This window comes from Pristiophorus japonicus, chromosome 5, assembly GCF_044704955.1.
Source record: "Pristiophorus japonicus isolate sPriJap1 chromosome 5, sPriJap1.hap1, whole genome shotgun sequence".
Taxonomy (NCBI): domain Eukaryota; kingdom Metazoa; phylum Chordata; class Chondrichthyes; family Pristiophoridae; genus Pristiophorus; species Pristiophorus japonicus.
Genome location: NC_091981.1, coordinates 216,341,566 through 216,359,930, shown reverse-complemented (window position 1 = coordinate 216,359,930; position 18,365 = coordinate 216,341,566).

The following is an 18,365-nucleotide window of genomic DNA, read 5'->3' as shown; positions in this document are numbered from 1 at the left end:
AGTAGTTAGTGTAAGTAATAGTTTCCATTTTTAATGTAATCGTAATCGTAATGTGACTATTTGTATGTCCCACCCTGCAGAAAGACGCACTCTGTAAAAAGTTATATTTACTCTTCACAGAAGAAATTGGCCCACAACAAAAGGGAAGCAACTTGAACAGGAGGAGGCACGCCCAATCTGCATCCACTGACACCCTTGGAACAGAGGGTAGCTGCTATGATGAGTCGTACATGGAGAAAAGCAATCAGTACAGCACAAGCTGGGCCCGCACGCGAGGAAGAGGGTAAGTCCTGAAAATGCATCGTGGCTCTTCAAATCAACCTGCTGCCTGGCCTGCTATGTGTGAGAGTACTCATGTCACCCAATCTGCCCCCTCCCTTGCTGTTAAACATTTGACTGTTCTGATGTATTTTGCAGAACATGATGATGATGATGATGATGATGCCAACCCTGAGGATCCTGAAGATACAGAACAAGAACCAGTACAACCAGGTGCGGACGATCCAGATTGGATGATGGTGGCGATGACTGAAATGTCTACAGGGGAGAGCTTCCAAATGAATGTTTATGAGCCCCCATTAAGGGGTATCAGAGTTTCAACCCCTTGCATAGGTTCTGGTTCCACCTTCCATGGTTTTGATTCCGATGTTGTGGGTCCCAGTGGTGCTGCTGGTGTAATGCAGCAGTTTACAGCCAGTGCACCACCGTCCGAGCCTGCACCTCCCATTCGCATAGGTTCTAGTTCCACCTTCCATGGTTTTGATTCCGACGTTGCGGGTCCAAGTGGTGCTGGTGATATAATGGAGCAGTTTACACCCATTTACCCACCGTCCCAGCCCGTGTCTCACTCTCTAGTACTGTCGTCTGGAACACAGAGCGTCCCACCGTCCCAGCCCGTGTCTCACTCTCTAGTACTGCCGTCTGGAACACCGAGCGTCCCACCGTCCCAGCCCGTGCCTCACTCTCTAGTACTGCCGTCTGGAACACCGAGCGTCCCACCGTCACAGCCCGCGCCTCCCAGTGTAGTGGTGCCATGAGGCAGACCCAGGCAGAGGAGAAGGAGATTGGAGACACGCTCTCCTGAGATGCAGCGTGCAACAGATGCGGCTCAGGTTGTGGCAATGGATATGGAGACCAATGAGCTTACCCGATCACTCATCGGTAGCGTCAGTGCAGTGGGTGAAGAGGTGACGGTCCTGACGGGAGAAATAGCAGTAATGACACGGGAACTTAGGGAGGGACTGTCCGAGGGAGTGCAATCGACGGCACAGGCCGTCAGGGAGGTAGCTGCTGCAATAAGGTCACACAGCCCGGCCAATCAAATGACACCCCATGAAGAAGTGAACATTCACTGAGATGTGGATGAGAGATGGTTGCAGCCTTTCTTTGCTGCTTTTGTTCTTGTTCTTGATGTAGCTGTAGTAGTGTTTTTCAAATTGAAATTGTTTTGTAAGTTTTGTAACTTTACAACTTATAAGTGATCTTAGGGTTTTTAAGTGATCTTATAGTGTAAATGCTCTCACTTTTTGTAACTTATTTAATTTTGCATCTAAAAAGTGATCTTGAAGTTTAAGTGATCTTAAGAGTGTAAGATTTTTCACATTGAAATTGTTTTGTAACTTTTGTAACTTTACAAGTTTATAAGTGATCTTAAAGTGTTTAAGTGATCTTCAAGATTCATGTTAAAAAGTAAAGTTTGATACAACAAATATTTTATTACAGTGACGTTAACTTTTCAATCAAATATTTTTTCATTAAAACTGATTCATCTTCCATTAACACAACACAATGTAGGAACAACTGCAAAGAATAAACATGTCCATGCGCAACAGTGGTCACAGAGCCCTCAGGCATCAGTAATTGAAGTGTTCACGGATGAGCTGCTGGCGCAAGGCTCGAGCAATCGTTAAAGGAGCACGATGGACGGCCCTCCTCCGACCTCGTGCTCCGGCATCAGTCACTTGCATGTTCTCCTGATCGTCGTCATCATCCACATCCTGCTCTTCCGTAATACTATCGTCATGCACTGGACCCTCACGTGGGTCTTCTGGTTCCACTACCAGCTCCTGCTGCCTCATGATGGCTAAGTTATGGAGCATGCAGCTCACAACAGTGAAGTGACCAACAATCTGAGGAGAGTATTGCAAGTGGCCTCCGGAATGGTCCAGGCATCGGAAGCGGCTGTTTCAATATGCCAATTGTCCTCTCAGTGATGCTGCGCGTCGCAATATGCGCCATGTTGTATTGAGGTCAGCTTCTGTCCGTGTCATGTGTAGGGGGCGTCATGAGCCAGGTGGTCAGGCCGTACCCTTTGTCTCCCAGTAGCCAGCTCTGCCCTTCTGGCTGCTGCTCAAACATGTCAGATATAATGCTGTTGCGTAGGATGAACGCATCATGGGTGCTGTCAGGGTATCTCGCATCGACTGACATGATGCGCTGCTTGTTGTCACACACGAGCTGCACATTGATGGAGTGGAAACCTTTTCTATTCCTGCACTGCTCGGAATCCTCCACAGGTGCTCGCAAGGCTATGTGGGTACAATCAATGCAGCCCTGTACCTTTGGGAAGCCGGCAATCCTGAAGAAGCCCACAGTCCTCTCATGGATCGCTTGTGCGGTCATTGGGAAATTGATGAAGTCATTCCTCCGTGCATACAGTGCAGCCGTGACCTGGTAAACGCAGGCATGTATTGCACGTTGAGAGATGCGCACACATCTCCAGTTGTAGCCTGAAACGATCCCGAGGCATAGAAGGAAAGTGCAGCTGTTACCTTCACTTCAACAGACAAGGCAGTTGGCGTTCTGCTTCTGGGCTGCAAATCTGCTCTCAGCATATCACAGATCTCAGCGACAACTTCTCTGCGGAAACGTAGCCTTTTGACACAATCAGCCTCGGTCATGTCCAGGCTCAATATTGCCGACGTGGGTAAGATCTCCTGCCCATCAGCCTATGGGCTATGACATTCCTGGTGCAGTGAGCTCTAATCAATTCTCTCCTATGCAGTGAATTGATGGCGAACCATTGCATAATCCGTGGTGTTGACAATGCAGCACCCATTCTGCAAATTTAAGTTTCAACCTGGCTATCTGGCTGCCTCTCCCTATCTCGTGGCTGAATGGCCTCAGTCTCCCTCGCAGCTCGAAGACTGCTTGCTGTATCTTCGGCTGCCGTCGAGCCACTGCCGCCGCCCCTGTCTCCTACATGGAAGGCCTGCCTGAAGCACCGCAGCTCGAAGGCTGCTGCTGCTTCTCACAGGTAGGAATATTCAATATTTTGTCTTTGCTTTGCTTATAATTTTTTAGTCAGGATGGCTCTTTATTTGTATAAGTAAGACTGTCGAATGCTTGTAAAATTTAATTACTTCCCTTCTCCCCCACCCCCCCCCCCCCCCGCCCCCGTTCCCTACGCCTGATTTGTAAAGTGTAGGCAAGGTTTTTCTGAGCATACAAAAATCTAGACTTGCTCCATTCTAAGTTAGTTTGGAATAAGTTTTCACTGCCTAAACTTTGAAAACAGGCGTAAGTGGCCGGAAAAAAAAAATCTGTTCCAAAATGAAATTGTTCTAACTGACTAGAACTGGAGCAAACTAAATGCCGAGAATTGCAATTTCTAAGATACTCCATTCTAAACCAGTTGCTCCAAAAAATTAGGAGCAACTCAGGCCGAAACTTGACCCCTATATCTTATATGTTTGAATAAGATCACCTCTCATTCTTCTGAACTCCAATGTGTATAGGCCTAACCTGCTCAACCTATCTTCATAAGTCAACCCCCTTATCTCCGGAATCAACCTAGTGAACCTTTTCTGAACAGCCTCCAATGCAAGTATATCCTTCCTTAAATACGGAGACCAAAACTGTTCGCAGTACTCTAGGTGTGGCCTCACCAATACCCTGTATAGTTGTAGCAGGACTTCTCAGTTTTTATACTCTATCCCCCTTGCAATAAAGGCCAACATTCCATTTACCTTCCTGATTACTTGTTGCACCTGCATACTCACTTTGTTTTAAGCACAAGGACCCCCAGGTCCCTCTGTACTGCAGCACTTTGCAATTTTTCTCCATTTAAATTATAATTTGCTTTTCTATTTTTTCTGCCAAAGTGGATAATCTCACATTTTCCCACATTATACTCCATCTGCCAATTTTTATCCTACCCACTTAGCCTGTCTATATCCCTTTGCAGATATTTTGTGTCCTCCTCACAATTTGCTTTCCCACCCACCTCACACTCACCCTCATCCTAATGCAATCGTACCAAATAACACCATAGCAGGAGGCCATTTGGCATGGCCACCACACTCCCTCAGTCACCCTCTACAAATGTAGCCCATCCATTCCTTACACTCATTCCATCACTCTCACTCAAAGTTCTCTTCTTTCACTCCTTTCAGGAGAAAAGAGCCCACAATAAGTGGGAGTGGGAGAAAACTGGAGGTGGCCCTCCATTATTGCCCATCTTGACAGCAGAAGAGGTTGCCCTGGAAGTCTCAGGAATTGTGGAGTAGCTGACAGTGGGAGACAGAGAGAGAGAGACATCTTAGCAATCTGGTGACACAATTACATCTTATAAAACCACATGACATACAGAAGTGACTCATATGGGGACTGATGTCAGCAGCCAGTGAATGTTCATCATGTGCATAATGATATTGTTACCCATTCTTGATATGACATTTCTAAATCACCTCCTTACTCGCTCAGGTCCATCAAAAGCCCGCAACCGCCACCCCCCTCCCCCCCACTCCCGCCCCCACTGTCCAGGAGAAAGAGGAAGACGACTCCTCAGAGGAGCTTACAGCTTCTGAGGGTGCAACATCACCAGACAAACAGTCACCCAGCATCAGCGCAGATACCCACACCTCGGTGGATCCTACACGAGATACAGTAGTGTTGTCAACTGGTGTCTCACAACTCACAAGTGAGCAAGAACTGATGTTGGAGACAGGGACAGCAGTGGAGACTCCTCTCCAGGACGCTCCCAGCTCTGCTCAACTGCATGCACATGCTGAGCCTCGGGGGCCATCAAGAAAGAGGGCAATCCTGGAGGTGCAGGAAGAAGTGCAGGAGGTTCTGATAGGTTTTGCGACCTCAATATCTGTAACTGTGCAAACAATGCTTTCAAAACAGCAGTGTGAGCTGCCATGGAAGCTGTCAGAGCTGTCAGCAGAGGTTCCATCACTGTCGTGTTCAGGGAACTAACCATTCACTCCATGTTGGACAGAATGGGCTTCATGTTCTGCCACAAAATCTCAACACAATTTAGAGTCGGACTCCTCCATGTTCTGAACCATTGCCAGCTAGCTGGCTGGCAGGCTGTCCAGTGCCTAGCATTTCCTGGTGTATGCCCATCAAGCCATCTACGGTGTCCTCGGCCCTTGAGTCCATCTGAGACCTCTGCGACAGAGCTATTAGGTGATCTCACCCTCTGGCAAACTGGCACCTGCGGCTTCCTAGTCTCCTGCCTTAGCTCCTACACACAGTGCCCAGTGATTCACCAAGTGAAGACTCCATCCTCTAGCCTAGCCTCTGAAGTACACATGATGCCAGTCTCTGAGCTGGTACATGTTAGGGTAAAATCAAGTGAGAGTGCAACTTCAGAAAGTGATGGAAAGTTGTCTTCCTCTTCCTGAAGTGTCAAAGGCATGTCTACATGTTCAGCACTTGAAAGAAAGGGACAAGGGTTAGCTGTTAGTGTAAAGGGAGAAGAGAGCAACATGTTTCTGGTGAAAGCAGCTGCAGTTTGTCATGCTGAGTATGGAAGGTGAGATAGAAGTAAGAATGGAAAAAGAAGGTAAGAGTGTGAAACAACCCTGCGTCATCTCTAATGTTGCCACTCACCACGGCCATGACTCTCCCCTGCCCGTGAAGGCCAGCATGTTTACTTCCACAGGGGAGAGGATGTGATAGTGGGCTTGGCCTATTCCAGTGGCAGCTTCCTGGCGCAAGTTGTGTGTGACCTTCTCCTGAAAGAAAGAAGGGAGTTTGTTAATGATATCCTTGTGAGATATTTAGAGAATATGACATGGTCGAATAATTGCTATGCGTTGTGTAAGTGGGATGGGGATATTGCGATTAGTGAGGCTGGAGGTGGTGGAGAAGTGTGCAGAGAGTAAGAGAGCAGTATTCTTACCTTGAAAATTCTGGTGAGGTCATTAAACTTCTTTCAGAATTGTATCCATGTCCTGTCATCTTCTGTGACCTTTCCTCACTGGCAGCAGAGATGTTCCTGGAGGGCTTTCTGGCTTTCTGCCCTCTTGGAGGAACAGGATCTTCCCCTTCTTGTCCACCACCTGGACCAGGGACTCCAATGCAGCATCAAAGAGCCTGGGTGCTCTTTGTCAAGTTTTGCTGTTGTCTGCAGCAGAGTGCACCTTCCCTTTAAGAGACACAGGCTGCCTTTAAGCGGCATCAAAGAAGCCCAATTTCCCACGGGTAGTGCTAGCTGCATGCCTGAATCATTATACTGATGTGCTAGCACCAATTTCACGTAGTCCTTGTGACTATGTGAACAGACACGTGCAGCGCGCCCCCCCACCCCCTTCCACCCAGCGCGCCCATTGTTGTGCACAGTATAAATGCTATATATGAGGCATTTGTTAAAACACATTTGAAAAGATGTTTGAAGTACTGTTCACCATATTATAGGAAGAATATTAGCCCATGAAAGGATGAAACCTAGTCCAACTTAGTAGGACAGCTGGTTCTTGCTGGAAAGGAAATGTCAAGATATTTTCTAAATTATGATAGGAATTAGCAAAGTTATCTTGTTCATGTTCGTAAAGGCTATAAAAGTTAAGGAACTGCCGGTAAAGTCTCATTTTAGCATTTCCGACACAGTTTCATACAGCAGGAGTGCAGATAGGAAATTATGACATGCAACCAAATAATTTTAATGATCAAATTTAAAGATCTTTTCCTCCCCCATTCTTCTCACTGTGAATTTGTAGTTTTTGCTGAAGCTGTCAGGCCCCTTTCCAAAAGCTCCGTTAGCACCTACAGGGGCGCTAATGAATTGTCCCCAGCAAGCAACCCGCCCGATGATGTCATCGCGCCAACCTGTTTTCGCTCCACAGGGCAGATTGCCCCACGGGATGCGAGATTAGAATGGTGCGATGCCAACGACAGCTTCGCAGGTCTTAAAGGGGAGGGCCTTGCGCCACGGCTGTTATATCTTTTTGTCGGCCAGCATTGCAATCGGCCCGACATTGGTGATCGCTGGTTTGGCCGGGCCGCCAGGAAAGTGGTTGCAGAGTTCGCAGCGGCCCTCCCCTTTAAACGAAGGGGAGAGATGATGTGACACGTCAATGTCGTGTCGCACTTCTGCTGCTGCTGCCCTGCGGAGGCGAATTATGCCGCCGATACCACCACGCAGATTTTTTAGATTCAAAGACCCCAAATCCGGAACATTTAGCTACTCATCTCGCCGGGCGCTAACTTTTTATTTAATTCAAATTGTGCACCCCAAACAGGGCATGGGGCAATTTTGTCCCTGTCAACTCTTCATCAGGGATGTTATCTCAGTCATGTTTTTTAAAATCTTTTTTCTGCCTCTCCCAAGAGATCACATGGTTTTGGGTGGGGTGGAATGTATATATTGTGATACACAAGGTATTGCATTTGTGTGGGACAGGCATCGATGGACCAGATGGTCTTTATCTGTCCGTCATTGTTCATACATTCATATGTTCATATATCTCCAACATCTTGAACAACTGGTCATTTCCCAAAGTCCAGGCCTAGCTGGGTGTCTGACATCAGTCACAATATCTAAGCTCAGTCTCATAAGTTTCCACTTCAGAACACAATGCAAGCATTACTTCCCCTTAATGATCTAACAAAAAAGCCTCATCCAATCAACAGCTCAGGATTTTTATTTAGTGGCTTTAACTGTAAAATATTGAACATTTTTTCATTTCAATGGTTTCTTCCCAGTTCTCACAATTGTTATTTGTAAATTTTCTCCCTGGTCGTCATATGATGTGCAAGTCTTATGTCATAACCACAAAGCTAGCGGCGGCCTTGGGCAGCGTGGAGACATGCCACTTCAAGGTACAGCGCGAGCTGGTGCAGGAGGGCGACGGCTGTGAAGAGGGACGTCATCAAGATCCAGGTTGGTGATTGGAGCATGGGCAGATACAGCAGGAGCAGCGAGAGACTGTGGAGGGATGTGATCGAGGCCCGGGGGAGGTGCGAATTCGGGGCCAGGGGCCCAGGGGCAGCACGGGCCAGCCCACACTGTGTGCGCACTAGGTCCGTGCAGCAGAGCTGGTCTCCAGTCATCTTGGGTAATCCTTGCCACTGGACCAAGACCTAGCTGTCAAGCCCGTGTGGTGACTGGTGTGCAACGGCCACCCCACATTAAAAAAAATCACACACAGGCATCTTCCACCTTTCAGTATGTATTTCGGGTCCTTCAATGAAACTCCTGTCAACTCATCCTTTTTTTGGTGTGGAAGCAAGTCTTCCTCGTTTCGAGGGACTGCCTATGATAATGATGTAATCAGTCAAAGAAACACTTTAAAAAAGGTCGGAGGCTTTTCTGGTGATGAGCAGACTGAGAATCCATTGACCTCTGGGTTATGGGCCGAGGATGCTTCCACTGTAACCCTCTGATAACCCTAAGATTGCTCTTAGCTTGAGAGTCAAACTCTAAATAGCTCTGAATAGAATAAGGTCAATCTCCTGACATCTATCAGCACATTAATTTTGTTTCTTCCACGGTGCTGCTGAGGTGTAAAATAAATTTTATTTTCTTCCTCTGTCACAGATTTAGAAGCCTCGATCCCTGGTAGTATGCATAAATAAAAATCTAGATTCATGTCTTTCTTTCAGACAGTGAAATTATGGCTAGAAAAGCATTTCTTTTCCACAGCAACATTTTCATGACACAGAACTGCAGCTGTTTGGCCTTGTTTGGCTTCAATAAATTCAGGTATCAGATGGCAGACAATATTTGTGCAAAATAATTATTTGCAGATTTAAAAAAAGGTCTTAGTTCAGTTGAACCCTTTCATAGTGAAACCCTGTTTGTCACAACAAAATGTGCAATACCAACAGTTTCACTCGATCAGGGGCTGGCTAAGTGAAAGTTACTGGCGGCCGGTTTGATGAAATAGAGAAAGCAACAATGACATTTTCAGCAAGTAGTCAGTTCAGCTGGAAATTGGTGCATTTTCAGTGTTGATCCAAAGATTCTGAGCTTAAGAGCATGTTCCAGTCTTTGTTTCTTCAGGCAATGAGACTGATCTCAATCTGACTGCACACTTCATAAAAAAGGATTACAATCCTGAGACAGTTGCCTACAACCTAATTCCAGCCAACATTTTTTTTAAATCATAATAATAATTAAGAGACTTGGTTAGTGTACAGTGTTTCACAAGAGGCACCAGTTCCCCTTGGTCTGTGGAATACATTCCACATCTAAACAAAGGAAGGTTAGATTTTACCTGTAAAGTGCATGTGCTTTTTTACCACAGGAGTGTGACTTCATTTAGCTACATACCAAGTAATAGGAACTGCCATTTTTTTTGTTATTTTATAAGACTGCTTCGTTTTTCAGTTAGAAAAAGCAGCTGTTCCCAGGAGGTCTTTAAAACAAAAGATCTGAAAAATCTGAATGGCGTGAAACCTTTAGATATGAGTAATTATACAGCATTTCATTTAAAAGGAGACAGTCATGATTACAGAGTAGCACAAAGACAGCTGTTGAGTCTGTGCTCCAACTGAGGGAAGCTACGTGGCAACAAATAGTACCTGCAGGGAATAAAAGGGTCAAAAGATTGGGGTGCAATTTCTTCCAGAAAGGCAATAGCAGGGGAGTTCCCCCAGTGTCCTGTCTAACGTTTATCCCTCACCTAACACAGATTATATGGCCATTTATTTCATTGCTGTTTGTTGTGCACAAGTTAGCTGTCCTGTTTCCTACATCTTCATCGTAGGCAGTCCCTCGGAATTGAGGAAGACTTGTTTCCACTCTTATCATAAGTCCTTAGGTGGCTGAACAGTACAATACAAGAACCACAGTCCCTATCACAGGTGGGACAGATAGTTGTTGAGGGAAAGGGAGGGTGGGACAGGGGGTTGCCGCACGCTCTTTCCGCTGCCTGCACCTGATTTCTGCATGCTCTCGCCGATGAGACTCGAGGTGCTCAGCGCCCTCCCGGATGCACTTCCTCCACTTAGGGCGGTCTTTGGCCAGGGACTCCCAGGTGTCAGTGGGGATGTTGTACTTTATCAGGGAGGCTTTGAAGGTGTCCTTGTAATGTTTCCCTGCCCACCTTTGGCTCGTTTGCCGTGAAGAAGTTCCAAGTAGAGCGCTTGCTTTGGGAGTCTCGTGTCTGGCATGCAAACTATGTGGCCTGCCCAGCGGAGCTGATCAAATGTGTTCAGTGCTTCAATGCTGGGGATGTTGGCCTGGACCAGGACGCCAATGTTGGTGCATCTGTCCTCCCATGGGATTTGTAGGATCTTGCGGAGACATCATTGGTGGTATTTCTCCAGGGATTTGAGGTGTCTTCTCTACATGGTCCATGTTTCTGAACCATACAGGAGGGCGGGTATTACTACAGCCCTGTAGACCATGAACTTGGTGGAAGTTTTGAGGGCCTTGTCTTTAAACATTGTTTTCCTCAGGTGGCCGAAGGCTGCACTGGCGCACTGGAGGCATTGTTGGATTTCATCGTCAATGCCTGCTCTTGTTGATAGGAGGCTCCCGAGATAAGGGAAGTGGTCCACGTTGTCCAGGGCTGCGCCATGGATCTTGATGACTTGGGGGGCAGTGCTGTGCAGCGAGGACAGGCTGGTGGAGGACCTTTGTCTTACTGATGTTTAGCGTAAGGCCCATGCTTTCATATGTCTCAGTAAATACGTCGACTATGTCCTGGAGTTCAGCCTCTGTATGTGCGCAGACGCAGATGTCATCCGCATACTGTAGCTCGACGACAGAGGTTGGGGTGGTCTTGGATCTGGCCTGGAGACGGCAAAGGTTGAACAGGTTTTCACTGGTTCTGTAGTTTAGTTCCACTCCAGCGGGGAGCTTGTCGACTGTGAGGTGGAGCATGGCAGCGAGGAAGATTGAGAAGAGGGTTGGGGCGATGACGAAGCCCTGCTTGACCCCGGCCCGGACGTGGATTGGGTCTGTGATGGATCCATTGGTAAGGATCACGGCCTGTATGTCATCGTGGAGCTGGCGGAGGATGGTGACATACTTTTGGGGGCATCCGAAATGGAGGAGGATGCTCCACAGACCCTCGTGGTTGACAGTGTCAAAGGCCTTTGTAAGGTCGAAGGTGGCCATGTATAAGGGCTGGTGCTGTTCCCTACATTTTTCCTGCAGCTGTCGCGCTGCAAAAATCATGTCCACTGTGCCCCGTAGGGGACGAAATCTGTACTGCGACTTCGGGAGGAGCTCCTCGGCCACAGAGAGAAGATGGTTGATGAGGACTCTAGCGACGACTTTCCCAGTGGCTAATAATAGAGATTCCTCTGTAGTTGCCGCAGTGGGACTTGTCCCCTTTTTTAAAGATGGTCACGATCACTGCATCTCTGAGATCTCCCGGCATGCTCTCTGTTATGTAATGATGTGTGTATCGTCCTGGTACCTTAAATGTAATGGCAGCACTATGCCACACCACAGCGGGCGCTGTGGTGGGAAACCCTGGTAGTACCTGCAACAGGTGCTATATAAGGCTGACCACCACACTTGAGAGGCACTCTGGAGCTGAACAATAAAGGACAAAGGTCACAGCAGTTAGATTTACACCAGACCGTGTGGAGTCAGTGATTTGTGTGCTACATACACCACATTGGCAACGAGGAAGTGGACGAACTCCACGCAACCATGGCTACTCTGGGCTCGCTAAAGGATTTTACCGTGGGCAATGATTGGGAGGCTTTTACGGAAAGGCTTGAGTACTACTTCACAGCAAACGACCTGACGGAGAACACATACGCAATGAGAGAGAAGCGTAAGGCGATATTGCTCTCCAGTTGTGGAGATGAGGTTTACTGTCTTGTCAGGGATTTGCTGGCACCCGGGAGCGCCAGGGACAAGTCATACGAGGAGCTGACTGAACTCATTCGTGACCAGTTGAAACCGAAGGAGAGCATCCTCACGGCCAGATACAAATTTTACCATCACTGCAGACCTGAGGGCCAGGATGTCACCAAATATGCTGCGGACCTCAGGAGACTCGCGGCGCCGTGTGATTTCGGGGCACACCTCGACGAGGCTTTGCGGGACGTTTTCGTTATGAGGATTGGCCACGAGGGCCTCCTTCACAAGCTGCTGGCCACGGAACCCACAGTCACTCTGACAAAGGCCATCGCCATCAGTCGGGCACATATGACCTCGACTTGCAGCACCAAGCAAATAATCCACACAGTATCGAACCCGGCAGGCACTGTCCACAGGATAGCGCCCACGACGGACAAAACTGCAGAACGTGGCTCTGCCCGGGGCAGAGAGCACGGACCTCGGGATCCTGGAACCCAGAGTCCGCTGAGGGGGGCCAATCAAGCAGCACCATGCTGGCGTTGTGGAGGAAGCCATGGGGCTCACCGGTGCAGGTTTGCGGAGTACACGTGCAATACCTGCCACACGAAAGGCCACCTTCAGCGTATGTGTAAAAGAAATTGGACTCACCATGTGGCTGAGGAGATGGGGGATGATCTACTGTTCAGCGAGGAGCAGGTAGAAGAAGATGAGGTGTTGGGACTGTACACGTGTACCGACGATTCGCCCCCAGTGATAAGGGAAGTAAAAATCAACGGAGTCCCAGTGAGTATGGAAGTGGACACGGGCTTGGGTCCGTCATTGATGAGTCAGAGAACTTTTGATAAACTGTGGATTAACCCAGCTGCACGACTCAAGCTGGTCCCGGCCATGGCGAAGCTGCGTACCTACACCAGGGAACTAATACCTATTCTTGGCAGAGCGATGGTGCAGGTATCCCACGGGGACGAGACACACGCTTTACCTCTGTGGGTCATTGCAGGAGATGGGCCGACGCTCCTCGGCCGGAGGTGGATGGGGATGGTCCGTGGGAGCTGGGGAGACATCATCACTCCACAGGCTGCTGCTCCCCGGGGTGCTGCCGTGCCCCGGGTCCCCAGAGAGCAGCGCCGACCGAGCTGGAGCTGCAGCCTCAATCCATCCACCGGCAAGTCCCAGGCCTGGACCTCACACCGAGATCCTGCAGCCTCAGCCCCAACAGGCAAGCAGCCCTGCACAGAGGGGCCTAGTGGGGGGGGAGTGAGCCGGCGGGGTGCGAGGGATCCAGGATGGCCGGCGGTTTGGAAGAGCCCCGCCGAGGAGCTGTTAGCGTCGGGCGGTGGCAGCAGCTGGAGGTCGGCGGCTACGGAGGCGGCAGGGGACGCGGCAAGTGTGGCCGCAGGAGAGGCCACGACGGCCGCAGGAGAGGCGGCAAGTCAGGTGGCAGCGGAGGGGAGTGGAGGCTGCGACGGCGGAGGGAATCCGGAGCGGCGGAGAAGAAGATGGCGGCAGCATCGTGTCGGAGCAGCAGAGCATCAAAGATGGCGGCTCCCAAGGAGAAGCCTCGTGGAATCCTCCTGCATCAAAGGTGGCGCCTTAAAAAGGAAATGCACCCGGGAGTCTTAAAAGGGCCTTACCAAGAGGTGGTCCCCACAAAGGACTTCTGTAAGGCAGAGCGAGTCTAAAATGAGCTATGTTAATGTGAGATAGTGAATTTATAATAAGAATTACTTTTTTAATGCTGAATGGCCACTGTATTTGTGTAAAATAATGGAGGAAGTACAATTAATGATAACGGCTAACAAGGAAATCAAGGATCCGTTACCAGTCAATAACCAGTTAATGTACCAGATAATATGTACCATACTAACGCTAACTGTCTATGCCCACCTTCCTTCCGTTGGACAAGTGTGATGTTATGTAATGATGTGTGTATCGTTGTCCTGCGTCCTGGTGCGGGGGGGGGAAGGTGATGTTATGTAATGATGTGTGTATCGTCCTGGTACCTTAAATGTAATGTAAGCACTATGCCACACCACAGAGGGCACTGTGGTGGGAAACCCTGGTAGTACCTGCAACAGGTGCTATATAAGGCTGACCACACACCTGAGAGGCACTCTGGAGCTGAACAATAAAGGACGAAGGTCACAGCAGTTAGATTTACACCAGACAGTGTGGAGTCAGTGATTTGTGTGCTACATACACCACACTCTCCTCCCTCCAGATGAGAGAGATGAGGTCATGTATTTGCGCCATACTTCAGTGCTTCAGCAGGGATTCCATCCGCACCTGTAGCCTTGTTGTTTTTAAGCTGTTTGCTACATTACAATAGTGATTACACTTTAAAAGTACTTCATTGGCTGTATAGTATTTTGGGACATCCTGAGATTGTGAAATGCACTGTTTAAATGCAAGTTCTTTCTTATTTCTACATGCCACAAAACAGGCAGTAAATGGGAGGAACATCCAACCCTTGCTGTGTAAGCTTACACATGAAAAATGACCTCTTGGGTGAGGTATTGCAGAGCCATTGACATCCATGAAACTGTACTTCAGCATGTACTTCAGAAGAGGTGGGGAAAATATTGGCAAAAGATTGTCCACTTTTTTTCCCAGTGTTTTTTTTAAAGCTAGCATTAAAGCTCATTTTAATTTTCCATTTTAAGATTTTATAAGATAGAAAGAAAAAAATATAAATGCAAGAATTGTACTAACAGCTGTTGTTTTCTCACTTAATGCTTCCTTTCCTGAAAGTGGTGACTTATACAGGAGAGACCAAATACAGATTGAGTGACTGCATTTTACCCTTGGAGCTCTGCAGCCCTCTTGCCTGAACAGTGAGTTTAACAACTTCAGACCTGAGCTGCCTCTCACATTCTCCTTTTCACATTCAATTTTACTCCCTTCCATTTTGAAGCTGTTTTACATACCCTCACCTGCAATTTCCACAGGCATTCTCACAATCTCCTGCCGTGACTTAAGTGGAAGATGGGCAGAAATGCTGGAGATGCATTGTAAATGACAGTTTTAGCTATTTCTGCAGGGTTTTCACTGATCTCCTACCAAATTTGCAATGGGAGATCAAGATAACCCCTTCCAGTTCTGAGGAAGGGCTTGTTCCCAAAATATTAACCTATCTCTTCTCTTGTCAAGTCCTGATGCACCTGCTCTGTGTTCGTAGTATTTATTGTTTTTATTTCAGATTTTCAGTATTTGCAGTTTTATCTTGACTCATATAGGGGTGTTATTCTTTGGGTGTCAGCAACCCTCTGGTACCTTTCCCAGTGACTAATTTTCATGACTGAGCCTGGGCAGTGACTCAATGGCTTTTAAAATTCCTCAGCATTACATGCTGTACCACTACTGGCTATTTCCTTCCTCCTGCATGGCATCTATGCCAACACTTAACATTCTTTATCTCTGCACCTGACAAACACACCTTTGTATAGCTTACAGGTTGTCTTCTCCTGTTCACAAATTTCAGTAACCTGTTAGGAGGAGATTCCCTTCCACCTTCAAAAAGAGCTACTGAAGGATTGAGATACAACTGTTTGCACAGTTTATTATTCGCAGCTGTAATCCTTTCTTTGGGTAACAGTAGTGGTCCCTAAACATTCAACAACCTCTTTTCTTCTGTCTCAGATCATTATTTCTTCTTCTTCTAGTCTATTTGTTAATCCATCAAAGCAGCTTAATGATACAATATATGTAAGGTGTGGGTAGATGGGGATTATATTCAGTATTTGATGGAAGTCTCAAGAGAATCCAAAAAAAATTAAAGGGATATTATATTTTCAGAAAGAAAAGCATTTTCATCATCAGAACCCCAGTGGTGTATGGAGAAGACCACTGTGTTAATCTTAGAGATTACTGACTTATAAACATATCAAAGAAACTCAAATGTAACATTGGTTACAAGAATGTTTAATCAAATCTTATGCTATCTCTTCAATCTAGTCATAAAAAAGAGGCAGCATGTTTCAAAAACAGTAAAACTTTAGTGTCATTTTGTCGAGTTTATTATTTGATTCAACTCAACTGAAACCAATTCCAAAGGACAGAAAAATTAAATTGTGAAAAGTAAATTTAAAATAGATATTAGGGAGAATATATTACAATGATAAAAATTTTAAATATTTCTTCCAGGTAATAAAAAGAAGAGGGTCCTTCAAAATATAACTACAATGGCAGGATCCTGGACAATGGGTCCAAAGGCCTTTTTTCCATCTTGACCTTTCCTACGTTCCCATGGCATTCCGTGGCTTTATTTGTGTGGAGGGAATGCAAAGAGACACTTGGTCACTCAACCAGGAAACACACCAGGACTGGTTTAATGAGAATGATCAGGAGATCCAAGAGCTAATAGATCGCAAGCGCAGGGCATTTCTGAACCTTAAACAACAACCCAACTCAGGAGCAGCAAAGTAGCATTACAGGCTGATCAAGGCTGAGGTCCAACAAAAAACCCGTGACCTAAAGAACAGGTGGTGGATGGAGAAAGCACAGGAGATACAGCAGCTGGCTGACAGCCATGATGTGCGAGGATTCTTCATCACAGTCAAGGCCACCTACGGCCCAAACACCCAAGGCCCCACCCCACTGCTGGCATACAATGGAGAAACACTCATCACAGACACCGAGGCAGTCAGGGCCCGCTGGAAGGAGCACTTCGAAGATATCCTCAATCGAGACTCTGCCTTTGACCCGAGTGTTCTCGACTCCATCCCGTAGCATGCTACCCGCCACCATCTCAGTGAGACCCCAACACTGCACGAGGTAGAAAAAGCCATAAGACAGCTTAAAAACAAGGCCACAGGTGCGAATGGAATCCCTGCTGAGGCACTGAAGTATGGCGGAGGGGCACTGTTGGAGCGAATACATGACCTCATCACTCTCATCTGGAAGGAGGAGAGCATGCCGGGAGATCTCAGAGATGCAGTGATCATGACCATCTTCACAAAAGGGGACAAGTCCGACTGCGGCAACTACAGAGGAATCGCCTTGCTATCAGTCACTGGGAAAGTCGTCGCTGGAGTCCTCCTCAACCGTCTTCTCCCCGTGGCCGAGGAGCTCCTCCTACGGGGCACAATGGACATGATTTTTGCAGCACAACAGCTGCAGGAAAAATGCAGGGAACAACGCCAGCCCTTATATATGGCCTTTTTCGACCTTACAAAGGCCTTTGACACTGTCAACTGCGAGGGTCTATGGAGCGTCCTCCTTCATTTTGGATGCCCTCAAAAGTTCGTCATCATCCACACCTGCTTCACGACGACATGCAGGCCGTGATCCTTACCAACGGATCCATCACAGACCCAATCCACACCTGCACCGGGGTCAAGCAGGGCTGCGTCATCGCCATAACCCTCTTCTCAATCTTCCTCACTGCCATGCTCCACCTCACAGTCGACAAGCTCCCCGCTGGAGTGGAACTAAACTACAGAACCAGTGGGAACCTGTTCAAACTTCGCCATCTCCGGGCCAGGTCCAAGACCACCCCAACCTCTGTCGTCGAGCTACAGTGCGCAGACGGCACCTGCTTCTGCACACATACAGAGGTTGAACTCCAGGACATAGTTGACGTATTTACTGAGGCATACGAAAGCATGGGCCTTACGCTAAACATCAGTAAGACAAAGGTCCTCCACCAGCCTGTCCTTGCCGCACAGCACTGCCCCCCAAGTCATCAAGATCCATGGCGCAGCCCTGGACAACGTGGACCACTTCCCTTATCTCGGGAGCCTCCTATCAACAAGAGCAGGCATTGATGACGAGATCCAACACCGCCTCCAGTGCGCCAGTGCAGCCTTCGGTCGCCTGAGGAAAAGAGTATTTGAAGACCAGGCCCTCAAAACTGCCACCAAGCTCATGGTCTACAGGGCTGTAGTAATACCCGCCCTCCTTTATGGTTCAGAAACATGAACCATGTACAGTAGACACCTCAAGTCGCTGGAGAAATACCACCAATGATGTCTCTGCAAGATCCTACAAATCCCATGGGAGGACCAACGTTAGCGTCTTCGTCCAGGCCAACATCCCCAGCATTGAAGTACTGACCACACTCGATCAGCTCCGCTGGGCAGGCCACATAGTTCACATGCCAGACACGGGACTCCCAAAGCAAGCGCTCTACTCAGAACTCCTTCACGGTAAACGAGCCAAAGGAGGGCAGCGGAAACGTTACAAGGACACCCGCGAAGCCTCCCTGATAAAGTGCAACATCCCCACTGACACCTGGGAGTCCCTGGCCAAAGACTGCCCTAAGTGGCGGAAGTGCATCCGGGAGGGCGCTGAGCACCTCGAGTCTCATCGCTGAGAGCATGCAGAAATCAAGCGCAGACAGCAGAAAGAATGCGTGGCAAACCAGTCC